At 47.2% G+C, this 16,469-nt stretch overlaps 1 protein-coding gene across 2 annotated transcripts in view; it reads right to left on the bottom strand.

Annotated features, from left to right (window-relative positions):
- Positions 1-8,835, bottom strand: part of LOC106089436 (glycosaminoglycan xylosylkinase homolog) — a 30,844-nt gene extending 22,009 nt beyond the window's left edge. Inside the window, exon 1 of one of the 2 annotated variants that reach the window (XM_059362887.1) lies at positions 8,600-8,835. The gene's annotated coding sequence lies outside the window, so the exon portion shown is untranslated. Of the gene's footprint in view, positions 1-4,980; positions 5,006-8,599 lie in introns of those variants that run through there. The other variant, XM_013255282.2, reaches the window with a different exon arrangement.
- Positions 8,836-16,469: the final 7,634 nt, after the last annotated feature.

Here is a 16,469-nt window from a genome sequence, read left to right as displayed (position 1 = left end):
TCTCTTTCGATTCTTTCAAATGTTGCAGTTACTACTTCCGGTGGCTGACTTATGAAGTCGATATCGTCGGCATAGGCGAGTAGCATTTGTTGTTTTGGGATTAGTGTGCCATATCTTTAAACATCTGCAGCTCGTATTATCTTCTCCAGCAGGATATTAAAGAGATCACACGATAAGTTGTCTCCATGTCTGAAACCTCGTTTGGTATTGAATGGTCCGCAGAGATTCTTTCCTATTCTTACTGAGGAACGCGTATCAGAAAGTGTAATCCTGCAGAGTCTTATTAATTTTGCAGGGATACCAAACTCAGACATGGCTTGAAATACCTTTGAATGTAAAGGAGTTTCGAAGTAGGTTTGTAGTTAACAAAAAAATGGTAGGTGTTGATTTGTCTCTCTAGGGTCTTTTTGAGGATTTGGAGCAGTGTGAATATTTGTATTTACCAGGTCTAAAGCCGCATTGATAGGTTCCTATTATCTCATTGACTTTAGGTTTAAATCTTTCTCATAGTACGCTCAAGAGTATCTTGTATGCGATGGGGAGGAGACTTATTCCTCTGTAGTTGGCACATTCCGTCTTGTCTCCTTTCTTTTGTACGGGACATAGTATGTTGAGGTTCCAATCATCGGGTATGCGTTCTTTTAGCCGGATCGCACAGGCAAGCTGATGCATACACCTTATCAGCATGTCGTCTCCAGTCTTAAATAGTTCAGCGGGTAACCCGTCGGCTCCTGCTGCCTTGTTAGGCTAGGAGTTAAACATTCTGTGAAACTAGGAGGTAAACATTCTATACCATCATCAGGGATTGGTTCTGCGGTATCCTCTTTGCTGCCATCGTCGGACACTAGCAGTTGGGTAAAATATTCTTTCCATATCTTCAGCATGCTATCTGTGTCAGTTGCCAGATTTCCTTCTTTGTCTCTGCAGGAGGATGTGCCTGCACCAAAGCCATCGTTTTGATGTTTAATTCTTTGGTAGAATTTCCGGACTTCATTCTGACTCCTGTACATCTAAATTCGCTCACTTTCACGTCTTTTCATTTCCTTTATCTTTCTGCGGGAGTATAGTCGCACTGAATACCTTGCAAGTTGCTGTGAGAACATAGACACCAGTGGGTCACAAGCGTCGTCGTTATCGCCTTCTGCGTCCTCGTCGCCGGACTATGTGACCCCCCGACCTCTCCCGTGCGGCAATATACGCAACAGCCGTACCCCAGCCCCAATATTGCCGGGCCAGCGTATCATTTTTGCAATTGAATCGAAACGGTCTTCATGGCAAGGTAGATGAGATTGTGAATTTTATGAGTCGGAAGAACATATTCGTTGCAACGATCTAGGAGACAAAGCTGAAAAACACCTGCAGCCTGCACAGTTGCCACGGAAACAATGTGCTATGTAAAGATCGCTCAAGGTATGGCGGTGGGGGATTGGCCTTTGTGATACACCATCCGTGCAGTATAGACCCATCCCGCCTGCGCCTGGCGCTAGTGACCCCAATATGGAGGGACAGCAGTCAGGTCCGGTACTGCCGAGATAGAGTACATACCGCCGGTTGGTAGCTGTGTCCCAATTAATGGTCAAGCTTACAACCTCGACATAAGTGGGTTACTATCTAGCCATAATCGTCTGGCCCTAGGGGACTTTAATGCGCATCACACTTCATGACATTGTCGCCTAGGTAGCGACCAACGTGGCATAGCTTTGGCAGAGCAGATTGAAGGCTCCACGTTTTGCATGGTGAATGAGGATGCCCCCACTAGGATTAAAAGGAGGTGCAGCAGCTCGCCAGATATCTCCTTTGCATCCCCTGATCTCCTGAGTGACGTATCCTGGCAAGCCGTCATCTCTTTGGGGTCAGACCACCTCCCCATAATTCTCACCATCAACCGACCACCCGACTTCATAACCTCTGGGCGCTGGACGTTTATCAATCAGAAGAAGGCCGATTGGGCTGACTTCAGAGAGTATACCAATCGCCGCTTCAGTGAACTGCCACCCACCTGGAGCAGAGGAAATTCCGAGACATCATTAACGCAGCAGCCGGTCGAATACCTCAATTGTGGCCCAATTTCCCGGTGCAAGCAGTGATACTCGCAGACGAGCGTGATGGGATTCGTTGCATGGACCCCATTAACCCCAGAATCAGCGAGCTGAATCTGGAAATAAATAGGGTAGTCAGCGAACTTAAGCGGAATATGTGACAGGCTGTATTCAACTGTTAAGTTACTCTCTTACCCCTATAGACGAGACGACAGGATCACGTTGTTCAACCGTCAATTTATTGTGCATCCCGAGAGTGAAAAGGCAAGGAGGAGAGCCATTCGCCGTATTCGTGGTCTCCGAGCCGATAGTCAACCATCACAATTTATCGTGAGCGAAGTTACGAATATCATCCCTGACGCCAAATCATGCAAGGCGTTGGGGACCGACGGAATCTCCACATTGATGCTGAAGAATCTGGATCTACCTGGAGTTCAGTGCCTTAAAACTGTCCTCATCCTATCTTTGAACGCTCTTATGTACCCGATGTCTGGAAGGTCAGCAGAGTAATCCCGCTACTGAAGCCTGAAAAAGACCCGAGTATGGGGGAATCGTACAGACCGATATCCTTTCTCTCACTAGTAGCTAAGAGGCATTTCACCTTCCCGAGCTTCGTTGGAGAATTTCCATTCGCCGAGCATCGGCACAACAACTGTTTTGCATGGGATAGCTGTGAGCACCACACAGGCTGGAAGAGTGAGGTCCGATCAGTGTGGTGTTTATTGCTATCACGAGAGCTTAGCTGCGAGCTACCGGGCGTCCACAGGTTGCGGATAGTAGTATGCTTCATACGGAGTAGCTGCAACGGCAGTCGCGGACAATCAGCGGTATCAAGCGGAGAGTCTCAGAGAGGTGCCGGGCGGCACCGGCTCTTGCACAAATACTGAGTGTCTATGATGCTCGATATGACAAGGCGGGTTATTGGCGTCTTAAAAGAACCAATGGCCAACTTGTTCCCGCGGCGATCGGTCCTTTGGACCAGAACCAGCGGGCTCACCTATTGGAGCTTGGCGAGGATCGCCACCTCCACATGAAAATGTGGCACAACAACATCAAGCTTCTTTGTCTGCACCCCAAGTGATCTTTGGGGACCTAGTTCCTATTTCTGAGTTTGTCACAAATTGCAGTTGCAAATGCGTAAGATGTATAAAGTCTGCTAAATGTGACACCAATTATTTTGGGATATTTGTTCGTCGAAATTCTTTCGCCTTCGACTGTCACAGCCAACTCCTTATTCATCTGCGCTGACGTTAGAGTGAACAGTGTGGCTGGAGATTTCGTGGCGGATCTCTTAAAATTTCTTGTAGGAAGTAGTACAACCTCACGCAGATGACATCAATGAGACGACGCGAAGCCATGATCGTACAATCGTCCGCATATGATACGATGCGGTCTGCAGGGTATGGAATAGAGGAGAGGAAGAGGTTAGACAGTACCGGAGATATCACCCCGTCTGTGGAAAATCCCTGTTTCACACTAGAGCTTCGACTTGTTATCCAAAAATTCCACAAGCGATTGGCGACCACACAGATAATTTGCAATCCAGCGTTTTATACCCGGCTGGAGAGACATGTTAGGAAGTCCTCCGAAAATTTAGCATGACTGACCGTAGTTTTCAACAGGTCCTGAGCCACGAGGGCCGTTTTACTGCAAGGCTTGGCCTGATTTAGACCACGGTCAATATGTGTATTGATGGCGTGCAAGGCAGTCATCTTGCTATGCAATCTACGGAATCCGTGCTGATGCTCAGCAAATGGAAATTCTCCAACTAGTCTTAGGAAAGAAAAGACCTTCAAGCGTTTTGACTACTGGCAAGAGAAGGAAAATCGTTCTGTGCGACTTTTATTCTGATCCTTTCCAGGCTTCAGTTGAGAGATAATTTTGCCCATTTTTCAAACATCTCGAACTATGACAGCTCTGGTCGTATACTCTATTCCAGGTACATCCAAGTCATTCAGCATCAGTAGAGATTTTTAACCTCGTCGCATGACATTTGTAACTTCGTCCATGATAAATTGCCATGGTTGTTCATTGGCAGATATACCATGAATGGATATCTTCCTTCCATCTCAGGATGCTCAATAACTTGGTGATTAAATAACCGGGCGCATATCTGCGGCTCAGACACTGTTATGTCGTTAAAAGTTGTTGAGGTCTTCTCTTGCAGGGGTTCGAAAGTGATTTAACAGTAGATAAGAGTTTGCCAATGCAGGCGTCTCAGTTACATTGATTCAAGTGCACTATCCCTTAATTTCGCTTATGTTCGTGAAGCACGCTATCGATTTCTAGAGACAGCTTCAGTGTACATTCAGTTTCAGTGTAGGATCGGAACAGTGCTCGTCTGCGAATACCGCTACCTGCGCCGTGGAGTTTTACCGCACTTGGGTATTCGACCGTCTGGTATAAAGCGAGCGGCTGTTGCTTTAATGATGTATCGCAATTTCTTCTCAGCAATATGTACATCTGAGAGTGCCATAGGTGGTGTTACAAACAAAATCTCTAATTTAACATTTCATTCAAATTGTACGGAAGAGGATGCAAATGCAAATGCTCATTAATTATGACACAAACACAAAATCGACACAAACCCACCAACATGTGTGCGAACAAAGCTAAAGCAGCACTCACAATGCATTTGCCTTTGGCAGCAGTGCGTCTGTGATTGAAATCTTCAGACCTACCGCGTTCAACCCTCACACTGACCAAGAAATGACAAAAATGTACAATGTACTTGATCGACGTACGGGGTTCTTGTTGGTTCTCCTAGTTTATGACGAACATTGACCGTTCGCAAATTTGTTATTGTTCCTATAGCCATTTGGCTGTAAAACCACATTCACATATTGTTTAAGTTCCCGCGTAGCGAATATACATACGTACATATATAAAAATACACATACTTTATTGTTTTTGCATCAAATATATATATGTTTATACATACATTTGTGTATTTAACATAATTAACCAAATCCCATGGCAGCCGGTTGTACGTACCGGATTGACCCGATGGAATCTTCATCGGCAAGGGCTGCCGCCTCAGTGTACGTGTTCGTCTTTTTTCGTCATGGGAGAGGCACATCCCGGAGTGCCTTCTCCGTATGCTTTTGGTCCGTGCCGGGATTGAAAAGAACCCCGGACCCTGGTTCTGTTCCGTTTGCCAGAACCGCCTTCATCATCGGTCAGTGTCGGTGAGGTGTAACAGGTGCTTGGAGTGGGTACATTTCCGTTCTTGCTCTGGCCTAACTTCGCTACGGGAGTATAGTCATACTGGCTATGTCGCTAGGTGCTGTGCGAACTCAGCCAGCAGTGGGTCACAAGCGTCGCCGTCGTCGCCTTCGGCGTCCTCGTCGTCGGACTATGTGACCCCCCCGACCTCTCCCGTACGGCAATTTATGCAAAGACAGCACCCTAGCCCTACTATTGCCAGGCCAGTGTCGGGAAATGTATCGTTCCTGCAGTTAAACTGCAATGGACTGCGAGGCAAGATTGATGAGATTGTGGATTTTATGAGTCGGAAGAGCATATCGGTCGCAGCGATCCAGGAGACAAAGCTGACTAACACCTGCAGCTTGCACAGTTGTCACGGCTACAATGTGCTACGTAAGGATCGCTCAAGGAATGGAGGTGGGGGATTGGCCTTCGTTATACACCATTCCGTGCAGTATAGACCTATCTCGCCTGCGCTTGACGCTAGTGACCCATACATGGAATGTATGGGGGTAGCAGTCAAGTCTGGTACTGCCGAGATAGAGATATACAACGTGTATATACCGCCGGTTGGCAGCTGTGTCCCGATTAATGGCCAGGCCTACAGCCCCGACATAAGTGGGTTGCTATCTGGCCATAGTCGTCTGGTTCTGGGGGATTTCAATGCACATCACTCGTCATGGCATTCTCCCCTAGGCAACGACCAGCGTGGCATAGCTTTGGCAGAGCAGATAGATAGCTCCACGTTTTGCACGGTGAATGAGGATGCCCCCACTAGGATTACGAGGAGGTGCAGCAGCTCGCCAGACATCTCAATCGCATCCCCTGATCTCCTGAGTGACGTATCCTGGCAAGCCGTCATCTCTTTGGGGTCAGACCACCTCCCCATAATCCTCACCATCGACCGACCACCCGACTTCATAACCTCTGAGCGCCGAACGTTCATCAACTATAAGAAGGCCAATTGGACTGGCTTCAGAGAGTATACCAATCGCCGCTTCAATGAACTGCCACCCCCCTCTGATGTGCTTGTGGCCGAGAGGAAATTCCGAGACATCATCAACGCAGCAGCCGCTCGCTTTATTCCAGCCGGTCGAATACCGCAAGTGCGACCCAATTTCCCGGCGCAAGCAGTGGTACTCGCAGACGAGCGTGATGGGATTCGTGCTATGGACCCCGCTAACCCCAGAATCAGCGAGCTGAATCTGGAAATAAACAGGGTAGTCAACGAACATAAGCGGAATTTGTGGCTGGAACACTTGGAGCAATGTAACTTAGGCACCGGTGCAGGCAAATTGTGGGCCACTGTTAAGTCTCTCTCGAACCCCGGTAGACGGGACGACAGGACCTCAGTCACTTTTGGCGAGTTAACCGTGACTGATCCGAAGAGATGCGCCAGGTTGTTCAACCGTCAATTTATCGTGCATCCCGAGAGAGACAGGGCAAGGAGGAGAGCCATTCGCCGTATTCGTGGTCTCCGAGCCGATGAACAGCCATCACAATTTACCGTGGGCGAAGTTACGAATGTCATCCGTGGCGCCAAATCTTCCAAGGCGTTGGGCCCCGACGGAATCTCTACATTGATGCTGAAGAATCTGGATTTACCTGGAGTTGAGTACCTTACCACTGTCCTTAACCTGTCATTGAACACTCTTATAGTTCCCGATGTCTGGAAAATGGGCAGAGTGATCCCGCTACTGAAGCCTGGTAAAGACCCGAGTTTGGGGGAGTCGTACAGACCGATCTCCCTTCTCTCACCAGTGGCTAAGACGCTTGAGGCATTACTCCTCCCGAGCCTCGTAGGAGAATTTCCATTCGCCGAGCATCAACACGGATTTCGGAGACTGCACAGCACAACAACAGCTTTGCATGCCATCACCACACACATTTGCCGTGGCTTCAATCAACCCAGGCCATGTGATAGGACGGTCCTCGTGGCATTGGACCTATCGAAGGCATTCGACACGGTCAGCCATGCCAAATTATTTGAGGACATCGCCAACACGTCCCTCCAGCCAGGCCTTAAACGTTGGGTCGCGAATTATCTGTGTGGTCGCCAGTCATTTGTGGAATTTAGGGATAAGAAGTCAAAACACCGTAGAGTGAAACAGGGAGTTCCCCAAGGCGGGGTGATATCTCCGGCTCTGTTTAACCTCTACCTTTCCTCCATTCCACCTCCTCCAGACGGCATAGAGATCGTATCATATGCGGACGACTGTACGATCTTGGCATCAGGCCCCCCACCCATTGATGACATCTGCGATAGGTTGAACGTCTACCTCAACGAGCTTGCCTCATATTTCGCTGCAAGAAATCTGAAGATATCCGCCACCAAATCTTCAGCCACACTGTTCACTACAAATACGCGTGAGGTGAATTCTGAGCTGACTGTGATGGTCGATGGAGAATTGATTCCGACCATCAAGTGTCCCAAAATACTTGGCGTCACATTTGACAGCTCCTACACTTTCTCCCCACATGCCACAGCAATCTGCAATAAAGTCAAAAGTAGAAACAAGGTCCTCAAGTCACTCGCTGGCAGCACTTGGGGTGCAGACAAAGAAACCTTGTTGACCACGTACAAAGCAATTGGCCGGTCTGTGGTAAGTTATGCAGCGCCAGTGTGGTCACGTCAGCTTTGTGACACGCAGTGGAATAATATTCAGATCTGTCAGAATGCCGCCCTCCGAACTGCGACGGGCTGCCTCCTTAGTTCTCATGTGGACCACCTCCACCAGGAGACAAAGATCCTACCAGTGCGAAGACATAACTACATGCTGTCTAAGCAATACCTTTTGGGCTGTTATCGCAGAAATCATCCAAATCATCATCTTGTGGATAGATACCCACCGCCCAGAAGCCTTAAGGTAGATCTACATGATCTAGAGCGTGAGGTCCAGCGCTACAAGAGAGAACCTCTAGATCAAGCGGCATATCAAGCGGGTCTGAACAACATTCATGCAGACACGGTAGCAGACGCGTTAACTGGCTACCGGGTGAATGTAGTCCTTGGAGTACGACCGCCACCCATTGCACCCGAAGAAATCGACCTCCCCCGGCAAACCAGAGTGATTCTGGCTCAATTACGTTCCGGCAGATGCAGCCGCCTCAATTCCCACAGAGCTAGGATTGATGCCGACGTGCAAGATGTATGTCCCGACTGTAACCAGGGACCGCACGATACACGTCACCTGTTTAACTGCCCGGCCAGACCCACTCGACTCAGACCCAGATCCCTGTGGACGCACCCCATCTTAGTCGCGGAGTTCCTGGGTCTTGACACTCAACAGAATCAAGCAGACGAAAGATAGTACACAATAAACTGCTACAACAACAACAACAACATAATTAACCTTGTCTAGGGAGGAGGTACCGTCACAAACGCCTGAATTCTTATATTCTCCCGTTAATATGTCTGTCTGCGACACCAGCAGTGGTTTTATGTGATTGACAGACGCCGTATGTCGTAGCTCTTTGTTTTTTCTTCTTGTTGTATTCTTTTCACTTTTATTTGGTGTTGAATTTAATTAAAATAATATGCAAATTACACTTAAAAACCAACCAAAAAAAAATCACAAAACGCTTCACATGTTTTACCGGGGCAAAAAAGAAAACAATGAAATGCAAAAACAAAAAATAACAATAAACAGCTGATTTGGGTTGGGTGTGTTCAGTGTTTCGGCCACTCTTGCCAGCTGCTGGCGGACTGTTAGGTATATGCAATTGTAATAGATTAATGAAGGTAATAGAGCATTGATGCGTTGGTTTATTGTTATTTTTCAAGTGCTGAGTTTGTGTAAGCGGTCGTCATACAATATATTAAAGCAAAATAGTGCCAAAATGACATTTAATGTTAATAAGTAATGACATTGCCAGAAGCCAAATAGATTCTCCAAGTTGGGATCATAAATGTTCGCTTTTGGAACAACAAAAAACTCCTTTTTTCAAGTGAAATCAATTCAGAGTGCTAAAAATGAGGCAAAGTATTATCAAAAGCTTGTGTAGCCTACCAAAGCAAAGCAACAATGTGTTTTTTAGAGTGGCCGGTATAAACTCCTGAAAACTTAAAGCCATGTTAAGGCATCGTTTGAAGTGACATTTATTCGGCATATCAAAGCCATAGACTTGCGTTTTGTTGATAATCTATCACGGATGCCTGTTGGCAAACATCCATGGGAGATTTATACTACGGCTTGATGATCTTATGATGAGATCGGCTTCCCACCACATCCATAGAAGGATAGCCAAAGGTAAGTCCATAATATTTATGTAAGTAAAATGCTTTTTTCTCTGGACACCATCGATTTGGACTTGAGCTAATGCCAGCGTACTCTGCGAAGTCGAATGCATAACCTTTTCCCAAGCGCTTTGTCTTGTTCGTTGTTTTGCCAATTTATAACACCAAGTTTATGGATGCACTCCTCTAATTGATCTTTCTATCGAAGCAACGGATTCACCCCACGTGCGTAAATCGATATATTTACACTAAGGGTCGTTTGTTTGATTGTGCCCTTCATCGGCGTTTTTACTTCTTAGGCTTTCTTGATCATAGAAGGGATTTTTATTACGTTGTTGTAGTTGTAACCACATTTTCATGTGGAGGTGGCGATCCTCGTCATGCTCCTGAAGATGAGCAAACTCGTTCCGGTCCAAAGGACCGATCGCTGCGGGAACAGAGAGGCCATTGGTTATTTAAAGGCGCCAATAACTCGCCTTGTCATATCGAGCATCATAGGCACTCAGTCTTTGTGCAAAAGCCGGTGCCACCCGACCTCTCACTGAGACTCTCCGCTCGATACCGCTGATTGTCAGCGACTGCCGTTGCAGCTACTCCGTATGGAGCATTCCACTATCCGCAACCTGTGGACGCGCCCGGTAGCTCGCAGCTAATATTCTTGGGACAGCAAAGAAAATCACACAAATCGAACCACAAAGTTACAGCTTATGTGGTGCACACAGCTATCCCGTGCCGGGTTTTATTATGTGAAGTCGGAGTCCATACGTGGCACTTTAGTGAACATGAGGTTCTCATTTTTATTGGCGAAATTGGTTGATATGATGCTGAAAGGTCGGATTATCAACATTTCACCGTTAAAAGGGGGATTTATTCCCCTGGCTTCTGATTATAAAATGAATTCTTACGTCTATCGGAGAGGACGTTGTTGATATTTGGGGTAGCTACCATTGGCAAGCTTATTTTGGTTAATTAGGTCGTTTCGGGGCAAAGACCAGATTGCTGAGGTAATGCATTGTTGTTGTTGCAGCCACATTTGCATGTGGAGGTGAAAATCCTCGTCAAGCTCTTATAGGTGAGCAAGCACATCGTCATAATTCGTGGCTGTCTGGATAGGAGAGAACCAACGGGCTTGGCATAAACTACAGAAAGACTGAGTTGGTACTTTTCAACAGGATGCGAAAGCTCTGTGTTTTCAGGGGATGGGATAGAGCTGTGTTAGTCTTGACAAGAGACTAAGATGAAGAAGGAATGCCTAGGAAAGGGTTAGAACGAGACTTAAAGCGCTTTACAGCTGTCGTGTAGTGTGGCATCGGTCTCTTGGCAATTGTGAAGATATCAGCGGCCAGATATCAGCGGCCGTGCTGATATCTGGAGCATGGGAGTGTGCCAACCGAGGCTACCGTAGCGCAGAGGTAACATGTCCGCCTATGACCCTGAATGCCTGGGTTCGAATCCTGGCGAGACCATCAGAAAAAATTTTCATCGGTGGTTTTCCCCTCCCAATGCTGGCAACATTTTTGAGGTACTATGCTATGTAAAATTTCTCTCCAAAGAGGTGTCGCACTGTGGCACTCCGTTTGGACTCGGCTATAAAAAGGAGGCCCCTTATCATTGAGCTTAAACTTGAGTTGGACTGTACTCTTTGATATGTGAGAAGTTTGCCCCTGTTCCTTTGTGGAATGTTCATGGCAAAATTTGCAATTTTGTGCACCGAGGCGGCAGTCGGGTGAATCCGATGAAGGATTCCATCGGGTCAAGTCGGTACGGATGCACGATCTTAGGTCTTTGCACTTGTATACTGGGTGGGTAGCAGAGAAGATCATCCTTAGACTGAGTGAGTCAGAAACCTGGCGCTCCTCAAAATTTGGACCTTCCTTTGTTTCGCTTTTCCCAGAACTTCTGTATGTACGGATGGCTATAAATAGACAGGGTGTACCTGAGTGGGAGTCTTAATTTTGTTCCTTGAAGTCGGGGAGTCATTTAGGCTTCTGGGTGAGTGTAGCGTTTTTCACACGGAGGGCTTCGCCATCCTAGGTGTACTAGAGACGATTTCGAGGAGGGAACGGCTGCACGATCGGACTGTTACGATTTACGTGGAAAGTAGGGAACCATGCTTTGTCAAAGCTTCGTGTGGGGTCGAGATCGGTTAGAAGATGTAAAGAGCTTCTTCGAACCATAAGGAAGGCCTATAGGCTATGTTGAGTCTCGGGTCATTGAGGAGTGGCGGTCAACAAGGCGGCCGACGAGCTTGCCAGGAATGTATCATGGATGAACGCAATTTTCTTTGATAGGTTCGACGCTTCTAACTATAACTAGTTTTTTAACCCACACGGGATAGCTGTGAACACCACACAGGTCGGAAAATTGAAGTCCGATCTTTGTGGGGTCTGTACGGGCTTAGTTGCAAGCTACTGTTTTTTAACCCGGCACTGGATAGCTGTGAACATCACACAGGCCGGAAAATTTAAGTCCGATCTTTGTGGGGTCTGTATGGGCTTAGTTGCAAGCTGTCGTTCACAGGTTGTGTTGTTATTGTTGTTGTTGTAGCAGTTCATTGAGTTCTACCTTTCGTCTGCTTGATTCTGTTGAGTGTCAGGACTCTGCGACTAAGATGGGGTGCGTCCACAGGGATCTGGGCTGAGTCGAGTGGGTCTAGCTGGGGCGTTAAACAGGTGACGTGTATCTTGTGGTCCCCAGTTATAATCGGGACAAACATCTTGCACGTCGGCATCAATTCTTGCTCTGTAGGAGTTGAGGCGGCTGCATCTGCCGGTACGTAACTGAGCCAGAACTACACTGGTTTGCAGGTGGAGGTCATTTTCTTCAGGTGCAATGGGAGGCGGTCGTTCTCCAAGGACTACTAGGTATTTACCGCATCTGCTACCGTGTCTGCATGAATGTTGTTTAGACCCGCTTGATATGCCGCTTGATCTAGAGGTTCTCTCTTGTAGCGCTGAACCTCGCGCTCTAGATCATGTAGATCTACCTTAAGGCTTCTGGGCGGTGGATATCTATCCACAAGATGATGATTTGGATGGTTTCTGCGATAACAGCCCAAAAGCTATTGTTTAGTTATGTCTTCGCACTGGTAGGATCTTTGTCTCCTGATGGAGGTGGTCCACATGAGAACTGAGGAGATAGCCCGTCGCAGTTCGGGGGGCGGCATTTTGACAGATCTGAATACTATTCCAATGCGTGTCACAAAGCTGATGAGACCACACTGGTGCTGCATAACTTACCGCAGGCCGGCCAATTGCTTTGTTTGTGGTCAACAGGGTTTCTTTGTCTGTACATCAAGTGCTGCCGGCAAGTGACTTGAGGACCTTGCTTCTACTATTGACTTTATCACAAACTGCTGTGGCATGTGAGGAGAATGTGCAAGAGCTGTCAAATGTGACGCCAAGTATTTGGGGACACTTGATGGTCGGAATCATTTCTCCATCGACCATCACAGTCAGCTCGGTATTCACCACACGCGTATTTATAGTGAACGATGTGGCTGAAGATTTGGTGGCAGATATCTTCAGATTTCTTGCATGTCAACAATGGGTGGGGGACCTGATGCCATGATCGTATAATCGTCCCCATATGATGCAATCTCTATGCCGTCTGAAGGGAGATGGAATGGGGGATAGGTCGAGGTTAAACAGCGCCGGAGAGATTACTCCACCTTGGAGAACTACCTGTTTCCCTATACAGTGCTTCGATTTCCTATCCCCAAATACCACAAATGACTTCGAAATCGGCGAATGAAAATTCTCCTACGAGGCTCGGCAGGAGTAATGCCTCAAGCGTCTTTGCTACTGGTGAGAAACGGGAGATCGGTCTTTACGACTCCCCCAAATCTTTTCAGGCTTCAGTAGAGGGATCACTCTGCCCATTTCCAGACATCGGGAACTATAAGAGTGTTCAAGGACAGATTGAGGACAGTAGTAAGGTACTCAACTCCAGGTAAATCCAGATTTGTCAGCATCAATGTAGAGATTCCGTCGGGGCCCAACGCCTTGGATGATTTGGTGGTGGGGGGTGGCAGTTCACTGAAGCCGCGATTGGTATACTCTCTGAAGACAGCCCAATCGGTCTTTTTTTGATTGACGCTCAGAAGTTGTGAAGTTGGATGGTCGGTCGATGGTGAGAATTATGGGGAGGTGGTTTGACCTCAAAGAGATGACGGCTTGCCAGGATACGTCACTCAGGTTGTGCATAGTGGAATGCTCCATACGGAGCAGCTGCGAACGGTTCTTTGCATCGGAACGAGCTTGCTTACCTACAGGAGCTTGACGAGGATCGCCACCTCCACATGAAAATGCACGGCTGCACGTACCCGATTGACCTGATAGAGTCCTTAATCAGCAGAGGTTGCCTCCTCAGTATACCATGCACTACTGCAATAACAACCGGACGTCAGTTTTCCTGGGGTAAAGGAGGCATTACCTCCGACTGCTGATAGGAGTCTTAACTGTTCCCTCCAGGAAACGCAGGGACATGCAGAATTCTGCAGGGTGTTTGATGACGAGAAGGAGTTGGATACGGTCGAGCAATTTTTTTCACTACCCTCTTAATTGCGAAGATAGGAGAATGGGTGAACACCTTTTTCTGCGACTTGATTCCCTACGGACACTTAGTCCTCGTGCCATTCTAGATATATGCAGAGGACAGAATTTGCTGGCGGGACAATGGTCTCACCGATGAGAGCTTTTTGTTCTTGTTGTAACCTCATCCTGGGATTTGGAGGTAACGTTTCAAGTCAAGCAAACAAGGTCGTTTCGGCGGAGAGGATTGATCGCCGAGGGAACGTGATAGCCATTGGTTATTTAAGGGCGACAATAACTCGCTTTGTCATATCGAGTATCGCAGGCACTTCGTAATTAACCTGAAACCGATGCCGTCAGACCTCCCTCTGAAATTCTTCACTCGATAGCGCTGATTGCCCATGACTGTAGTTGCAGCTACACCGTATTTTTGAGAGATCTTGGAGGGCTGAAGCTATTAGGTGGTTTCTAGGCCCCCCCCCCCCCCCCCAGGACTTTCATGGGATAGGCACAGGTCATACAATCTCGGTATAATCAAGGCGACGTACCGTGGGATAGAAAAAAAATTGTGGAAATAAATCTGCCATTTTTGAACGAATAACAAGATATTGTTAAATTTTAAATGGTTGTTGTTCCCACTTTTCTGTATGTGGAGGTAGCAATCCTCGTCAAGCTCCAAGCAAGCTCGTTCCAGTCCATAGGACCTATCGCTGCGTGAATATTACGGCTATTGGTTATTTAAAAATAACCATAACTCGCCATGTCACATCGAGTACCGTAGGACTCAGTTGTTGTTGTTGTTGTAGCCACATTTTCATGTGGAGGTGACGATCCTCGTCAAGCTTTCGTAAAAGAGCAAGCTCGTTCCGGTTCAAATGACCGATCGCCGCGGGAACAGGGTGGCCATTGGTTATTTAAAGGCGCCAATAACTCGGTTTCACGCTCAGACTCTCCCCTCGATACCGCTGATTGTCCGCGACTGTCTTTGCAGCTTATCCGAATGGAGCATTCCACTACCTGCAAACTGTGGACGTGCCCGGTAGCTCGCAGCTAAGCTTCTCGTTACAGCAATGAACACCACACTAATTGGAGCTCAATGTTCTAGCCTGTGGGATGCTCACAGCTATCCCGTGCCGGGGTAGGACTCAGTATTTAAGCAAAGCCGATGTCGGACTCTGAGACTCTCTCTCGATATCGCTGATTGTTCGCGACTGGAATTGCAGTAGCTGTGTACACGAAGCAACCCAATATCCGCAACCTGTAGATGGTAGCTCCCTGCTGTGCATCTGGTGGCTCATTGGTGATCGCCTTGGCCCTGAAGGGCTGCCAAAAGTCCATTTATTGTCTAATTTTCAAAATGTGACGACTTTCACTGTGTGACGATAGAAAACCTGAGTGAAATGGAAGAGGTTTCGGATTAAAAAACCAGACACTACAATTGAGGTCTAGCGCGAGGCACTGCTGCCAGCGTCTTGACTGACGGAACTCTGGTATGGCAATCTGGAAGTTCATGATACACGAATTCAAAGCTAGAGAACAGAGTGGGACTTGGAACCCAGGGACTTAATCCGTTTCCGATTGCCTGACCATACGATGATCCTGTAGGTGACGATCCGGGTGATCATGGAATGCTTGAGGTGGTATTGGCTTAACGAGAGGATGTTTAATGTGAAAATCTTTACGGACAGTAAGATGGCGATAATGGAGTTGGAGAGTTCACGGATGGTCTTGGAGTGTAAAGTGCAGACGAAAAGCTTTTCTGAAGATGACACGATCTGCATCGTATGGATGCTGGGCCATAACGGAGTTAGGGGTAATGAAAGGACAAACGAATTGACCGTGAAGGCAAAGGGAATGCCATCAGTAAAATTGGTGTATCCTGGGCCTTTAAGGGCGACGCAGTTCGAGTTAAGGGTTTGGACGACGAACGACATGTAGCATTCTAGAACAGTGAAACCGTCGGAGGGAGGACGAACATCCTATGGGGAGTTCGAGATCGTTAGAAGACGAGGCAACTACTGAAAGGCAGTAAGAAGGAGATCAGTATCACTGTTGGTAACATAATGGGACACATAGGACTATTGCCGCGTTTACACAGACTATGTGCGGCAAGTTATAGCTTGTGCAGAGCATGTGGGGAAGATGATGAGACTTTGGAGCATTTACTGTGTCAATACCCGACTTGAGACAACGTAGAAGAGTGGAATGGAGAATAATAAAGTATTTTGCGAATAGCCTTGTATTCCTGACTTAGTTTCTTATTCCCACCACCATAGGATGGGGGTATACTAATTTCGTCATTCTATTTGTCACTTCTCGAAATATATTTTTGATCGTCATGACATTATAAGTCGATCTAGCCATGGCCGTCCGTCTGTCCTCCGTACGTCTGTCTGTCGAAAGCACGCTAACTTTCGAAGAAGTAAAACTAGCCGCTTGAAATTTTGCACAAAT

The sequence above is a fragment of the Stomoxys calcitrans genome, chromosome 2, assembly GCF_963082655.1.
Source record: "Stomoxys calcitrans chromosome 2, idStoCalc2.1, whole genome shotgun sequence".
Taxonomy (NCBI): Eukaryota; Metazoa; Arthropoda; class Insecta; order Diptera; family Muscidae; genus Stomoxys; species Stomoxys calcitrans.
The sequence above is the reverse complement of the archived record's forward strand: the minus strand, read 5'-3'. Positions and strand labels throughout refer to the sequence as shown.